This window comes from Marmota monax, unplaced genomic scaffold (genome assembly GCF_021218885.2).
Source record: "Marmota monax isolate L192 unplaced genomic scaffold, Marmota_monax_Labrador192_F-V1.1 WCK01_AAM20220418_F8-fsc00011, whole genome shotgun sequence".
Taxonomy (NCBI): Eukaryota; Metazoa; Chordata; class Mammalia; order Rodentia; family Sciuridae; genus Marmota; species Marmota monax.
In genome coordinates this window covers 9,326,344-9,341,410 of record NW_026693082.1, presented here as the reverse complement: position 1 = coordinate 9,341,410, position 15,067 = coordinate 9,326,344, and the positions used below count along the sequence as shown (strand labels likewise).

Sequence of the window (15,067 nt, the reverse complement as noted above, 5' to 3'; positions counted from 1 at the left end):
CTCCAACCCCAAAGTCAGTATTCACAGCACTTTGAAGACATTTGTGTACATATGCAGAGTGATAAAAAATTTGAATCCTTCAAGGTGCACATTTCCACCTGAGGTCAAAGAAGGTGATTCTGCCTTCACATTTCAGTCCTTGTCCTGTAGACAAACATTTCCCAGTCTGGTAAATGCTGTGGTTTTTTTGCACTTTTGTGTTTTCTTTTTAAAATATTCCCCAAATGTAGTAGTGAAGTGCTGCCTGATGTTCCTAAGTACAAGAGGGCTGTGTTGTACCCAGTGGAGAAAATGTGTGTTGGAGAAGCTTCTTTAAGGCTGAAGTTACTACAGTGCTGCTGGCTGTGAATTCAACATTAACTAATTAACAATATATGTTCAATACAGCATCTTAGACACATAAAACAAGGTTATGTATTGATTGGCAAATGAAAATGTGTGACCAAAGCCTTATGGGATCATAAGAACTCCTAATAATCCTTAGGAACAATCTTTAGTATTCACTAACTCAGTGTTCATGGTGACTTCGCAAAACCTGGGTATTGACAATAACAAGGATCCAGAGTCACATCTCACTCCATGCTGTCCTTGTCCTGTGTGCCCACGTGAAAGGTGATTGAATATTTTTTTTCTTCTTAATCTAAGACTCTGGGTGTGTCATTCAAGGGTCTTAAGCAGAGAGATGGTCAGATTTGGGCTTTTAAATCATTACTTTCGCAAAGAGGAAAGAGTAGGTTGGGGGAGGTGAGGGGCCCAGGAAGGGCTCTCCTAGAGTTCATTCATGAGGTGTGGGTGGCATGGGGTGGACTGGCGGTAGAGTCCATGAGGAGCAGGCGCATTGGGAACTGTGGAGCAGCAGCAGAGTGCTACTTACAGCACACTGATTGAAACTGAATAGCATCAGGTGCACGAGAATAATCATGGCATATCAGATGCTTAGCTGTGTGAGTCCTGGCATAGGAGAGGGTGACAAGATGTGAGGCTTCCCTACTCCTATTTTGGGGATACTTATGAGACTCAATAGGAAATAAGATATGTGGAGCTTTAAAGCTCAGTTTCCACATTTGCATGTAATTCTTCTCCAGAATTGCTTTCTTTGAGTAAAGTGGTTTTTCTGCTTTTGAGAATTTGCTTTGAAAAAGCACACAGGGCTGTGCTAATGTAGATTTCTTTTCTTTCTTTCTTTCTTTCTTTCTTTTTTTTGCATTTTATCACACTCTCCATAAACAGCAAAATGCAGCTTTAGAAAATTTAGTGGCTATTATGAATTATTATGATATAAAATGATAGCACTGATATTTATATCTTACTTCATGTCATGACACCAATGTATATTACTCTCTGATATGTTTATGGGATATAAATTATGTCATCCTGTTGGAGATTTTTCTACACGTTGAAAAAATTTTAAAAAGCATTTAATGGTCTGAAAGAACTTTCCCAATTGGTGACAGCATGAAAATAAGTCATTTTTTAAAAAAATCTAAAGATTAATAGATCTATTATTTGTAATATGTACCTCAAAAAAGTTCAGAGGTGCACGCCCATAATTCGAGTGGCTCAGGAGGCTAAGGCAGGAGGATTGCAAGTTCAAAGACAGGCTCAGCAACTTAGTGAGGCCTTATGCAACTTAGTCAGACCCTGCCTTAAAACAAACAACCAAACAACCAAACAAACAGTAAGGGCTGGGCATGTGGCTCAATGGTTAAGTGCTCTGGGTTCAATTCCTGATACCAAAAAAAAAAAAAAAAAGTTCAAGTTGTTGTTCTCTTGATACTATTTCTTTTATCATCTGTTCTATATGTGAAAGCATGTGTACAAAATGAATTTGATACTGCTCAAATATGTCTTTCCTGTTTGTGTTGCAAACTATCTAAGGAGGAATCTTCAATATAGAAAGGATCAATGGTTGACCAGTTGAGTGGATGAGCTTACAAGGTGAGAACATTGTTCAAGATCTGAGTTCCTAACTGCACTTTTATTTCTCTTCTCAGTGTGTTAAACACATATTCAGTTATTAGAACATAGAGATTATGGAAATACAAAGATGAATGGAGTACATTCTACTCTTTGGACTACACTAGAGGAAATGGATATGTAAACTAAATAAATAAATTTATCACTGAAGTTTCCATAAGAGCACAGATAAAGAAGAAATATTAGAAAAGTTTTCCATAGAAAGGGTTACTAAAGCCTTGAAAAAGAGTCAGGAATGTCCATGGAGATAAGACAGCATGTGCCCAAGTAGGCAGGCATCAAAACAAACAGAATATTTGAAAAACTGCAAGAATTTGGAACTTGGTGCTAAGTGAGTGGGGGAAAGATACAAATCTCATATCAAAAGGCTCTTTCATTCCCCAGAGTTCATATTTTGAAGTGGAAAGTCTTTTTGGCTATGCAAAGAGAGACAAGATGGATGAAATAATTGATATTATTTGTTTTAGTATAAATTAACTGGATGAAAAATGGAGACAATAGAAGAATACATTTGAATACTCATAATTAATTTTGAAGTTGATATTTGGCATGTAGAAGAAACCATTGTGATTTCTTAGTGTGGTGATTTCAGGATTTTTAATAGCCCGAAACATCCTCTATAAATGGGTCTACTGTCTTATTTTTCCTTCTCTTTTCTCCCTTTCTTCTCCAAGTGCAAATGTAAAAAAGGTAAATATTTTTCCATCTTCTTTTAATTTCAAAGATAAGACTCTGTTGTGTTTGGCAGCTGCTAGTAAACTATATTTAAAAATACTCAAGTCCTGATCAGATTATTGTTAATGCATTCTTACAATCTAAAAATTAAAAAATCTCCTCCAAATCATATTTCTTACTATATTTAAGACATATGATTCCACATTTTCTCAGATATATTTTCCACTTCAGAACAGCCTGCCCTTAGAAAGCCATTTGTCAATATTTCTGAAATCAAGTCTTGAATAAAGAGCTTCAAAACAACTTAATTTAAACAGAACATTCCACAAAACATAATGCTGAGTATTAACTAAACCATTTAAAATAATCACTTAAACCTGCACCCTGATTATAAAATTTTAAAGATTTTTAAATAACTTTCTTGCCTAGATCTTCTCATATAAAGGAAAACAGCATTCTCTTATCGCCAGGTTTATTATCCTAAAAGGTTTTAGGTTTTCTTTTCCAAATTGGATTGAGATCAAACCCCTAAATAAATGAAACATCTTTTTCCTCTTCTTTAAGCTGTTCTGACTTTGAAGGCCTTGGTTTCCTTGGGTTGGAGCTGATTCAACATCTTGCAATGAAACAACTAATTAAAGTGTTTTTGCTTTTGGCTGGGAGTCTTTCTTTTTCTCTGGCTGGAGTTCTGTCTTTAGTTGAAGTCAGGCGGCTTATTCCCATTTCTAAATTTTGGTGTGGAAAATACCATTGATTGGGCAACAACAACAACAACAACAAAAACCATGAATGAAGCATTTGACAATTGATTATCTACCTTCTCTGCCTGATACCAAGTGGGACATGTGCCAAGAATCCATCAGCACTTTCTCATAACTTCATATGGATCAGGCTCTGTAATAAAGTATTTCTTTATGTGACGATTGACTTTATGTAGTATCTCCTGTCCTATGTTTTTGAAGGCTTATTGATTTTTGGAAAAGTAACTTATTTTATCAACATTTTTTGAGAGCCTGTATTTGCCACATTTTGGCGATATAATGCACTTTGATATTGTTTTTTGTTTATTATTTTTTTTGTCCTTCCAACTAGACTGTAACCTCTCTTATTCACTGTTGAATTTCTCCCATAAGGTGTAGTGTCTGGCTCATGATGAATTACTAAAGAAATATTAACTGAGTGCGGGAAAGGATGGGCTGGATGGGCACAGTCCCTGCATTCAAAAGCAATACAGACAAATGGGGACAGGGAAGCTCATGCATTATAAATACTAATAATACATTGACCAAAGAACCCACAGAAGCATGCATAAAAAACTGCAGAGTGCTAATGATGGATAGATTCCTATGTGTTCAGGAGAGGCAGAGAATGTTAGGAAAAGACTCAGAAAAGATGCAATCTGAACTGTATCTTGAGAAGAACATAAAATCCCTAGAGGCCTGGAAGAAGGAAACCATACCAACATGAGATGCATTTATGGCTGTGCTCAATTTGAGGTATTGGGGGGGAACCTGAGTGGGGTAGATTTCTAGTGGGTTTGGAGTTCAAGGTGAAGTCTTATCATGTAAGTTCCCTGCTTCTCTCTCTCTCTCTCTCTCTCTCTCTCTCTCTCTCTCTCTCTCTCTCTCTCATATGTATGTGTGTGTGTGTGTGTGTATAAAATTTTCCAAATACAGTGAGGGCACTATGAACACTAATTAAATAATAAACAATTGACAATGTGTAGACAGATATTTAACTTAAAGAATACTTAGGTGCAATTGTGTAGAATAATTTAAAATTATATAGTTTATAAGATGCAATGCAAATAAGAAAAAGAAATCTTGAAATAGTAGCTATCATCTCAACCTCATAGAATAGTTGTCTGTTTGGGAAGGTCTGTGGCCATGGGTCACTCATCTCTTTCCTATACACAGGAGGTGCCATTATTGCAACAATATATTTTGCCTGGGTCATTATAGATATTAATAGAATTTTGGGGTGTTATTATCTCTACTGTTTAATCATTTCCAATATAATGTGTACTTTTTTCAATATGCACCATAAAAAGACACAAAATAAGTAAAGAAACAGTGTTGAAAGAAGACTCATAATTTGGGTTTTCCAATGTTAAATAAACACAGAATAGAAGATGCTTAGATACTTTGAGTCTAGTTATGACTCATGGCCCAAAGTGTAATTGTTTTATGTGTCTGCCCAAATATAAGAGCAACATGGGTTTAGTGGAGCCTCCAAAGCTTGTTATCCAAGAAGAGAGTTGGGTAGACGTGAGTGCAATAGCTGAGTTTGGGAATGTGAGTTTGGAAATGGGGGTGGGTTGGTGAGTATGGAAAAAGGGATAGGATGCAGTTGTGGCCAAAAGAAGCAAAGTAATCTAGGCCTCTGGAGGGGAAGTGTTTAAAGCACAAAGAAAAGGATGTAGACATTGTCTTTAGCGCAAAGGGAACTGTAAATATTCAGTAAATATCTCCTTTTGCCAAGAAAATAATGTTGTCTTGGTAAAGATGCTACACAAGTAATGCAAATAAGCTTTTGAGGTTATAAATCCATCTAACTAGTCCTCACTTGGAGATGGCATTATTTTAAAATGCTTTTCTCAGGAAGGGTCATTCTGTATTATAAGACATGACAATGTCTACTTGAAAAGTCCTCTCCATGTTTAGTGTGCTGAGCAGATGTATTTATGTCTTGACATGGGTATATGGAAATCTCTTTATGTGGGAACCTTTGAAAGTCAGCCTCCTCTGATTTTTAGCCAGTGAATCCAGGAAGTGTGGGAACTGAGGGTCCTGTTCCAGTGAACTGTAGAATATGTGCTATGTTTGTCTTCTCTGCTGAGTTAGTCATCAATTATGTGTGCTCTAAACGCATACTAATCTCTCTTTTAGAAAAAGGTTCAAGGATGTCAAGAATGAACCTCTGTGCTCTAGCCTATTAAGGAGAATGAAAAATCCCTGGAGAAGATGAGAAAAGAAAATAATTCAGGAAGCATGCTAAAAATAAAAATATACTCTAAAGAGGTAAGGGGAAGTGCTTGGAAAATCAATGCTAGTGTTAAGACATACAGGAGTGAATGAATGTGACATTGAGAGGGGAAAAATGAGGTAAAAATTACAACCAGAATAACACCACAGCATACAACTTTGCTTGAAGAGAAAACAGTGTGCCGTTTCTCCAGAAAGATAAAGAATCATTTCCAAGCCTTAGTGAGTAAACAGATTCCTGTTATGACCCCCAGGTGGGAGTGACCCAACTGCTGCCACTCTACACAGTGATGGAGGTTGGTGGATGATTCTACACCAAGAATATGTGTAATTCACAATACAAAAAAATGAAAGGAAGCCCAGAAAAGCCCAGTGATCCTCCCATTTTCAACCACCCAATGCATCTGTATTTTGTATGTCCGCTTGGGAATACATGGTACTGCAAAAAGGGAATTTGGGATATATTTCTAGTGATTTGGAAGTTCTAAGTTAAAAGTTGATGGACTCATTTCTTCTTCCAAACTCATAAATTAGGAAGATATGGGAAGTCGGTCATGAGTGAAAAAATAAAAGAATTTGGTCCTTGATAAGGTGCAGAGAGCATCCCATGACTACTGGGAAGAAAAAGTTCAGGAAAGCACCTAACAATTTCCTGGGGACAATATTTTGTTCATCTGCAGTATCTTGTAGTGATTTACATATAGCTGGAGCTTAAAATTAAAAGATTTTAAGAGGGAGAGAAGAAAATACAATAATAAATAATAAAATAAGTCATAAGTCACAATTCCATAAATGATAATAGATATGAGAAAGACCAAAATCAAAACAGAACAATAAAAACTTCAGTGCAGGAGATGGACAGTTATTCGCATGGAAACAACAGGAAAACTGGTCAAGAATTTATGGGGTTGGTGCTGTAACTCAGTGGTTGAGCACTTGCCTAGCATGTACAAGGCATTGGGTTGGATCTCCAGCACCAGAAAAAAATAATAACTTTTGACTGAACTTGTAAACATTTAAGTGCAGAACAGTGTAGAATAAGTAAAATGAGCTTGAAATGTTAATATAAGAAAGCAGAAACTATCTCATAGCTATCACTAAGTTTCAGTGAACCAAAATAATAGAAGACTATACACTGTTCTAAGGAAACAGATTTGAATCAAGCTTGGAGGTATGGCAAGGTACATTAAGAACATAATTAATAGTTTCCCTATGCAGGGGGTATGAAGATATGAAGAATACTGAGATTTAATATTGGATAGCAAAGACCTCATGATCACAAGTGGAGATGGATATGTAATAATTTCACTAAAGTAAAAAGTGATATGAACTTAACTGATGTGTCCAAAAGGTCACATGTTAGTTATGGCCTGTCATAGCAAAGTACAACAGACTGGGTGGCTTCAAATAATAGAAATATACTATCTCACCACTACAGAGGCTGGCAGTCTGAGATCAAGGCATCAGCAGGGTTGGTTCATTCCATCTGAGGCTGTGAGGAAGGATCTCATCCAGGCCTCTCTTTGCTGGCCATCTTTGACATTTATTGGTTTGATGATGTGTTGCCCGATCTCCGCCTTCATCTTTACATGGACCTCTCCCTGTGTGCGTATCTCTGTCCAATTTCCCTCCTTGAATAAAAATTGTATTGGTTTGGGACCCACCCTAGTGACCACATATTAAATCCATCATCTTCAAAGATCTTAGTTTCCAATAAGGTCTCAGCCACAGAACTGGAAAATATTTCAACATGAGTTTTGGGGTCCCAGTTCAATCTATAACAGGTTATAGGATCCAAGGTAGCATACAGCAGGACATATCCCACTTCGTACAGTATAGCAACATGATTTTAAAAGTTTTTCTTAAATATATAATTGGTATAAATGTGAGAAAGAAAATGTTTGGATAAAGAGATCTGCCTGTTTAGGTAAGAAATTATGTTTTTAAAAATATAACTTGATTTATTAAGTTATCTAACCACTTATTGACCATCTACTATAGGCTTATACACATAATATACCAGAGATGCAAATTTGATAACAAGTCATAATATCTAGAATGCTTAATAAATACTTACTTTTTTTCCACTGAAAAACTTATCTCATAGTATGTAAAGGGAACAGTGCTACTTCAAATTGGGAATTAATCCCATTTACCTAGGTAGAACTTACTTCCTAGTCATGTAGGAAATTATTGAAATTTTAGGAGCAAGTTACAGTTAGAGAACATTATAGTGAGGGAATGATTGTTAGACAAAATTAGGCATATCCTAAGACTTCAAAGAAGCAAAATTTTAAAAGTTCAGGAAAAAAAAATTGTTATAGTTCTATGACTGTGGAGAAACATAGGATTCTGGAGTCTCTATACTAAATGCCTCATCCCATGAGCTGCCCCAGGCTTGGTGAAGTGCCTCCTGCACAATGGTAGAATGTTGCCATGCATATCCAGTATCCAGAGCATTGTAGAATTTGAATCCTTGGTGAATTATGGTAATTGTGAATCATCTGTTACAAAAGAAGAGTAGATAACACTAAAAAAAAAAGTAGTTGCAAGAGAGCTCTCTGTTTAAATGAGATCTTAAGAATATAAAATCACATTGACATAGGATTGTGAAAATGTAAAGTCAGTTTTTTGACATATAATAATTTTAAAACATGAATGTTGAGCTAGCTTTCAGGTTTGCTGATGTGACTATGCATGGGCACGTGGTGGGTTTGAGAACTTGCCTCATTCTGGTGGATGTGTGATACCCTTCGACTGTGTTTAGTCTTATTTACTCTAAATCTTTCTTCTCTGCTGCCACCAGAGTGAGTCTCCTGCCATGAGATTCTGAATCTATTTAGTGTCAGGGGTCTTCAGGGTCTCTCCACTGCTCACAGACTAAATATTTACAATGCTTTGCGACAAGTCCCAGCCTCAATGCCTATATGACTCTTTTCTGGTCATAATCATGGGCAGAAACTTATTCTACAATTTTGCCTGTGCTCATGTGCTTTCCTTTCAACTTTACCTGACTCACGTCTTGCCTTTCATAATCTAGAATCTTCCCTATGCTTCCAGACTGGGTGAAGTGTCCCACCTCTGCTCACTGCAACCTATGCATAAAACTAACTCAGTAAAGGCATCGAAAGGATCTCCATGCTCAACTTCCAGTAGATCATAAGCTCCTTGAGGACATGGACATGATTTTCCATTCAGGGACCCACACAGTACTGAAGGTAAAGCCTCACCTGTGACACGTTGGGTTTAATATATGTTGAATTTTAATATTCATAATCATAGGGAAATAATCTATCTGTGTTGATGAAGCCCTTTAACACACCAGTCAATGATTTAATTGTTGAGATTTGACAGCTGAAACCAAAAATGTGTGAGTCTGTGGTGTACCTTTGGGATACTCTATGAATACGATGGTATACGTAGAATCTACTGAACATCTGGCCTGATTGTAGACACTCAGTAAACATTCATTGAAAGTCAATGCAATTCAGTCATGTATTCATTTATTAGTTCAAAAATAATTTACTCAAAAATTGCAATGTCCCAGTACTGGTGCTGAAGAAACCAAGAGATATGAGTTGTTGGTTATATAAATGAGGCATAGTCATATGATGAGTATCATAAACATCTCCGGATGAATGTGCTGTAAGTCATTATGGTCTAGATATAAGGTGTCCCCGAAAGGCTCATGTGTGAGACCATATAAGAAGTTTTAGAGATACAATAATGTTAGATCATGAGAGGTGTAACTGTTTCAGTGGATTAATCCACTGATATGGATTAACTAGGTGGTAACTGTTGGAAGGTAGGATGTGGCTGGAGGAGGTAGGTCACTAAGGGTGTGATTTGGGGGGGGGTCTATATTTTGTCCTTGGTGGGTGGAGCTCTCTTTCTGCTTCTTGGTTGCTAAAGTCGTGAACTTCTTTCCTCCACCATGCCCTTCTGCCATGATGTTCCTCCTCACTTGGGCCCAGGGCTATGGAGTTGGCTGGTCATGGGCTGAAACTCTGAAACCATGAGCTGAAGTAAACTTTTTCTCCTCTATGTTGTTCTTGTCAGGTCTTTTGGTCACAGTTCTGAAAAGTTAACTGAAACAAAGTGTATACAGGAGGGAGAAGCTCACTCTGTCAGAAGGCTCAGGAGAAGATATACAGGCCTTTCGTTTTACTCTGATGCATTTTCTGCCATTCTTTGTCATGCACTATAACTCAGGGAGAAATATTTTCCAGGATCTCTTGTCTCCTGGATTCCAAGGAGGCCAGAGATGGCACCATGAAAAGCTTAAGGCCTTGGTGAGAGAATAAAACATGTTGTCTCTCCTGACACCTCTGCTGTTCCATGGTCTGGTAACAAGCTTCCCCTTTGAGGCTTCTAGGAGCAGTAGCCTAGAAGTAGCAGTACCTTCTTGCCCTTCTGGTCTCTTGGTTGCCTCCCTCATGGGCTCTTTGGGTCTTCCATCACTTGTGAAACCCATACCCAGTGGTAAATTCATGGAAACAGTGAGGGTGCTTTATTTTTCTTGAATGAACCTGTGTTGTTCAGAAGTTACCCAATGAAGGTCACAATAAAAGCTACTAATTGGGCTGTTTCGGGTGATTTTGTCCCTTTTTATACTCAGTATCCTGTTGTTGCTTTGTTTATTTGCCAAGGATAAAATTTTAATTCATCCTGAACTCAGGTCTCTTATCTACAAAAAAGAAAAATCATAAAAATGTAATGTATTTGCCTATGTTACAGTTCATTGATTCATTCACACATTTTGTTGGAGCTGTAGTCATAAGAGGTGTCATGCCAACCCTGAAGATGTAACCAAGGTCAAGACAGATGTGGTTCCTGCTCCAAAAAGCATCACACACCCTGGGTGGAAGACACCTGTGCGTGTTCACTCGGGAGAGACCAGCTTTGGCCACAGGGCCATTAACATTCACATTTCCTTTAAAATGTTATTAAGTTTTTTAGATCAGTATGAGTAAATGACCATAGAATTATTTTTGAAGATCACAGAGCATGGAGAAAGTTCTCATTAAAACTAGATAGGGACCACTGATTTTTTTTTAACAGCTTTATAAATGAAATGAATAATAAAATCTACAGTTTTGAATAACCCCAAACTGATGTGCTATAGCCTTCTTAATCAACAGGCTTGTAATTAGGGGACATGTGTGTCCTCTTTGTGACTCACTCTCTAAGTGAAATATGTTTGGCAAGAATTTCTTTTCAGAAATTGCTTTTGTTCAGGAAATTCTTGCTATTTTTTTTATATGCTTGGATAGGGTCTTTTACATTTAAGAAGGAATGATTAACTCAAAGGGATGAGGGTTGAACTTAATCAATCTTGTATTCTGTAGGTGGGAGCATATCAAATTCAGTGCATTTTGATCAAGAAAAAATCTTATTTTTACATACTTTCAGACTATAAATTTTAATATCCTTCAGAAACACATTTCAGTTTCAAGAAGTTTTTTTCATCTTATCTAAATCTCTCAGGCTGTTCTTGCAAAGATGAAGGACAATTGCATACAATTCTCTTCAGAATAAACCAAGATTATAACCATGTATTTATTCATTCTTTCATTGAACAAGCTTTTATTGAGCATCTACTACTAAGAGTTAGCCCTGTAGGATAAAACCATATATAACCCCAGCCCTTTAAAATTGCCTTAATGACCAAAGATTCTTTTCTTTTTTTGGATCACTTTTTCCTAACCCTGATATCTACTTACTTGCTGTGTGATATTGGGCTAATAAATAGTATCTATAAGTTTCTTGAATTTATAAAATGAAGATAACTTTAATACTACACAAATTTATTCTGATATTTGAATGAACTAGTGAGTGTTCAACATATTTTAGATCTTACCATCATCATTTGACTGGAATCTCTACAGCGCTCTCTTCCATTGGTACAGCCACTAGCCACATGTAGCAATTTGTGTTTAAAATAATTAAAATTAAATAAACTTAAAAATTAGTCACACTGACCACATTTCCATTGCTCAACAGGAACACATGGCTAATGGTCACCAAACTGGTTAATGAAGCAGATAAAGGACATTTTCAATATTGCAGAAAGTTCTTTGGGACAGCATTGGTCTCCAGAGCTTTGAATAAGGGGAAGGGAGGGAGACAGAGACAGAATGAGAAAGAGAGATAGAGGGAAGGAAAGGACGTGGATAGCCAAAATATTGACTATTGCATAGAATCAGTGAAATTGAGCCAGGTTTATTTCTGATGGGATTTCTGTAAATCGGTCTGTGCAGACAGCCATTTCTCTGTGGTGTCATTTTCTGAGGATTCTATAACACGATATTGAAAACCATGTGCACTGGAGTCAGACTGCCTGGGTTTGAATCCTGTATCTACTCTGATTTAGAACAAGTTTCTTAAGCTCTCTTTCTTGCCTTTCCTCCAACGTACAATAGGGTCAACCCAGTACCCACTTCACCAGCAAATTCCCAGAAAGCTAGGAGAATGGTGTTTGAGCATAGGAAACAGTGAAGCAGTATCCCGGGGCTCTTGAGCAGGCACAGGTAGCCTGTATGCACACAGCTTTCACAAACACTGAGCATTGCCAGCTTTGCCATTTCTGGGGCTATGTTTGGACTTAAAAGTTTCTGAGTCTCCATTTATTTCAGTTCTTAAATTTCCGTTTTTATTTCACAAAGTTGGGTTGGATACGACATGAGATAATGTATGCGAAAGCAAAAGGACATGATAGGCATTTCATAAAAGCTATGTCTTCCCTTCCTGTTTCTTTACTGGACCCACTAAAAAAGGACAAGTCATTCTGAATATTACTGTCCAATGTCCTTCAGGATTATCTAACTTTGTGGACAAAAAACAGAATGCCTTGAAAGATCACAAACAGATTTTGTGAAGTGGATAATGCATTTTCCTTCCTGACATACTGATTCTCATTTTGTGTGCTCTTAGGACAACTCAGATTACTGCATGTTTTCAATTACCAGCCAATGAAAGGGAGAGATGGTGAGAATAATCTAAAGTGACAGATAACCCAAACCATGGGTGGGTGCAAACATCATCAATATTCATTTATTTAAAAATGTTTGCTCATTCAATACACATTTATCAAAAGTCTTCTAGGCAAAGCATATGTTAGGCACTACTACTTATACTTCAGAATAATTTTGGCAGCAAATTTTCCCTAGTAATTGTTTAGTTTGGGCTTATATTTAAATTGATTTACATTCTCTAAATATAGAGTGAATGGTTTTAGAAGATGGGGCAGCCCAAGGTAGGGTAGTATCAGGATGGCGTCAGGTTAATATTAGAAATTCATTTCATCAACGGTCTGTATGTAATTTCATTCACAAACTGAGGCCTTCTCAAGAAAAAAGTAAAGTTCCTTATTAATATGCATTTTTTAGATCCTAAAAGCAGTACTTCCTGCTAACCTCAGAGAACCTGAAGAACTTTTCCATGTGACTGAGCACTGCCCTGTCTATAGGCTGCAATAGTATCTTCGACCAGGTGCTTCTAATGGGTCCTGAGAGAGTACTGAGTAGAGGGATGTGAGCATTTACCCAGTGTGAACACACAGGTAGCATCTGCTGTTGAAATGACAATAGGAAGACCTAGCCAAATCACCTTCTCCCTCCTGTAATTCTTTTCCAGCAAATGGAAGGCAAACTGGTAAGCAACAACACCTCTCCTATATGGCTTCATTAACCTGGCCTTTAAGGTGCAACTATCTGTTTAGCTGATTGAATTTCAATTTCGGTTTCATTTGCTGGTACCCTGAGGAAATTTGGGGACTGAAGGGCAACAAAGCTATAGCAATTCCATGGTATATACTCTGGTCTCAGCAGGGCAGCACTTGACTTCTGTGAATGTGATTTCAGACTTCAGAATGCTTCGGGAGTGGACCTGGGCAAGTTCCACCTCTCTCCTTGGTTAACCTGTGTAGCCTTTGCACGTATCCACTGAGGAGTATGCCATTCGCACTGAGTGTTTCAACAGTAAAGAGGAGCCAGTACTAAAATATGGAGTTTTAGGGGAGTGCATTGACTTAGCACTTCTGCACCTGTGATTGGGGTAGAGACTTAATTTACATTTTTGCATAATTATTGACACAGTTAAAGATGAATGGATAAATACTTTGACGTGGTATTTACATTTAGCTGAAAGTTCAGTGAGAAAGCCTGTAATTAGAGTATTTGGAAATACATGGTTTGAAACACTTTTCTTCTAACTAACATGTGAACACCAGGGTGCCAGTGTCCCTGTAAGATGGACAAAAGACAAAGGGAATATTGGTGATTTAAATTGGTTTACAAATGCCAGCTAATCAAAATATGCCTTTTTCTCTCAAAAACAATCAGTGTATCAGAAAACACATGTGTTTCTATCCATGATATCCTGAATCCAAGCAGGAGAACAATGAAATAAGCACCCCCACCCCAGTTGAGAAATCCGTTCTACTCCACCATGAAGAAATAAATGTCTACCAAAGGAAAATGATGAGGAGCTGAGAGGAGAATCTAATTGCCCACTTCAATCACTCCCACACAAATGCCTGGCTAAAGATGGGCAGGCAGAGCAGCAGTGTTTTGGCAAAAAAATTTAAAATAAAAAGAAAGGGAAAAAATTGTTCCAACAGGAGTTCTGTAGAAAAATGGAGACAGCTGCTGCATTTCCTCCAGTCTGTTATCTCTTTCCAACAGACCCAAAGACAATCCAGCCCTTGGCTTCATTAATCACTTGCTGTTTTAATAGTGGGCGACAACGGGGCTTACCTACTGCTTTCTTAGCCAAGAAACAGAGTGCCCAAGGAGGAGAGGAACGCACGTCAATTGAGGAAACGTGTCACTTCCAAAGAGACCAGAACGTGACTTCTTTCTTAGTAATTCTACCCCACTGGCTTTTGCCATCATTTAAATTTGCACAAAGCCCCCCAGTCTCAATCCATTCTGACTTCTAAGCACTCACATAAATTCAAATTCAGATTGACAAAGCTGTCTCCAAATTGCATCCTAATCTCTCCTTAAACTTTCCAAGCTTCCGTTTAATTAGTGCTGTGGTTTGAGTATGTTTTTTGTTTTTCCCCCACCAAAACTCACGTTGAAATTTAATTTCCAGTGTAATGGTATTGAGAGATGGCTGGGCCTGGAAGTGGTGATTACAGCATTAAAAAGGATTAATACTTTTCTCTTGGGAGTGAGTTCTCACTTTGGAGGACTGGGTTGGTTATTGCGAGTGTGTACTGTTATAGAGGAAGCCTGGAACTTCCCTTCCCTATCTTGTGAATGTGCTTTTCTTCCACATGAATTCCCTTGCTCTTCTTCTTTCCACCATGTGTTGAACTGCTATGAGCCCTCACCAGAAGCTGAACAGATGCTGGCACCATGCTGTTGGAACCCTTCACTTCTAGAACTATGGTCCTAAATAAATCTCTTTCTTTTATAAATTAC

General features: G+C 37.6%; 1 long non-coding RNA gene across 1 annotated transcript; it reads left to right on the top strand.

Moving 5' to 3' along the window:
• Window positions 1–1,293: 1,293 nt before the first annotated feature.
• On the top strand, window positions 1,294–9,479 carry LOC131424526 (uncharacterized). Its single transcript, XR_009227741.1, has 4 exons — window positions 1,294–1,938; window positions 5,541–5,672; window positions 7,075–7,241; window positions 8,677–9,479. It is a non-coding gene; the product is annotated as an uncharacterized LOC131424526 (long non-coding RNA).
• The last annotated feature ends 5,588 nt before the right edge of the window (window positions 9,480–15,067 follow it).